The sequence below is a fragment of the Oncorhynchus nerka genome, linkage group LG16, assembly GCF_034236695.1.
Source record: "Oncorhynchus nerka isolate Pitt River linkage group LG16, Oner_Uvic_2.0, whole genome shotgun sequence".
NCBI classification, from domain to species: Eukaryota; Metazoa; Chordata; class Actinopteri; order Salmoniformes; family Salmonidae; genus Oncorhynchus; species Oncorhynchus nerka.
In genome coordinates, this window is record NC_088411.1 from 39,316,274 (window position 1) to 39,318,565 (window position 2,292).

Consider the following 2,292-nt stretch of genomic DNA (forward strand, 5'->3'; position numbering starts at 1 on the left):
TCAGCATTTCACTGCAAGGTCTACACCTGTTGTATTCAGCATTTCACTACAAGGTCTACACCTGTTGTATTCAGCATTTCACTGCAAGGTCTACACCTGTTGTATTCAGCATTTCACTGCAAGGTCTACACCTGTTGTATTCAGCATTTCACTGCAAGGTCTACACCTGTTGTATTCAGCATTTCACTACAAGGTCTACACCTGTTGTATTCAGCATTTCACTGCAAGGTCTACACCTGTTGTATTCAGCATTTCACTGCAAGGTCTACACCTGTTGTATTCAGCATTTCACTGCAAGGTCTACACCTGTTGTATTCAGCATTTCACTGCAAGGTCTACACCTGTTGTATTCGGCATTTCACTGCAAGGTCTACACCTGTTGTATTCAGCATTTCACTGCAAGGTCTACACCTGTTGTATTCGGCATTTCACTACAAGGTCTACACCTGTTGTATTCAGCATTTCACTACAAGGTCTACACCTGTTGTATTCAGCATTTCACTGCAAGGTCTACACCTGTTGTATTCAGCATTTCACTGCAAGGTCTACACCTGTTGTATTCAGCATTTCACTGCAAGGTCTACACCTGTTGTATTCAGCATTTCACTGCAAGGTCTACACCTGTTGTATTCAGCATTTCACTACAAGGTCTACACCTGTTGTATTCAGCATTTCACTGCAAGGTCTACACCTGTTGTATTCAGCATTTCACTGCAAGGTCTACACCTGTTGTATTCAGCATTTCACTGCAAGGTCTACACCTGTTGTATTCAGCATTTCACTGCAAGGTCTACACCTGTTGTATTCAGCATTTCACTGCAAGGTCTACACCTGTTGTATTCAGCATTTCACTGCAAGGTCTACACCTGTTGTATTCGGCATTTCACTGCAAGGTCTACACCTGTTGTATTCGGCATTTCACTGCAAGGTCTACACCTGTTGTATTCAGCATTTCACTGCAAGGTCTACACCTGTTGTATTCAGCATTTCACTGCAAGGTCTACACCTGTTGTATTCAGCATTTCACTGCAAGGTCTACACCTGTTGTATTCAGCATTTCACTGCAAGGTCTACACCTGTTGTATTCAGCATTTCACTGCAAGGTCTACACCTGTTGTATTCAGCATTTCACTGCAAGGTCTACACCTGTTGTATTCAGCATTTCACTGCAAGGTCTACACCTGTTGTATTCGGCATTTCACTGCAAGGACTACACCTGTTGTATTCAGCATTTCACTGCAAGGTCTACACCTGTTGTATTCAGCATTTCACTACAAGGTCTACACCTGTTGTATTCAGCATTTCACTGCAAGGTCTACACCTGTTGTATTCGGCATTTCACTGCAAGGTCTACACCTGTTGTATTCAGCATTTCACTACAAGGTCTACACCTGTTGTATTCGGCATTTCACTGCAAGGTCTACACCTGTTGTATTCGGCATTTCACTGCAAGGTCTACACCTGTTGTATTCAGCATTTCACTGCAAGGTCTACACCTGTTGTATTCGGCATTTCACTGCAAGGTCTACACCTGTTGTATTCAGCATTTCACTGCAAGGTCTACACCTGTTGTATTCAGCATTTCACTGCAAGGTCTACACCTGTTGTATTCGGCATTTCACTGCAAGGTCTACACCTGTTGTATTCGGCATTTCACTGCAAGGTCTACACCTGTTGTATTCAGCATTTCACTGCAAGGTCTACACCTGTTGTATTCAGCATTTCACTGCAAGGTCTACACCTGTTGTATTCAGCATTTCACTGCAAGGTCTACACCTGTTGTATTCAGCATTTCACTGCAAGGTCTACACCTGTTGTATTCAGCATTTCACTGCAAGGTCTACACCTGTTGTATTCAGCATTTCACTGCAAGGTCTACACCTGTTGTATTCGGCATTTCACTGCAAGGACTACACCTGTTGTATTCAGCATTTCACTGCAAGGTCTACACCTGTTGTATTCAGCATTTCACTACAAGGTCTACACCTGTTGTATTCAGCATTTCACTGCAAGGTCTACACCTGTTGTATTCGGCATTTCACTGCAAGGTCTACACCTGTTGTATTCAGCATTTCACTACAAGGTCTACACCTGTTGTATTCGGCATTTCACTGCAAGGTCTACACCTGTTGTATTCAGCATTTCACTGCAAGGTCTACACCTGTTGTATTCAGCATTTCACTGCAAGGTCTACACCTGTTGTATTCGGCATTTCACTGCAAGGTCTACACCTGTTGTATTCAGCATTTCACTGCAAGGTCTACACCTGTTGTATTCAGCATTTCACTGCAA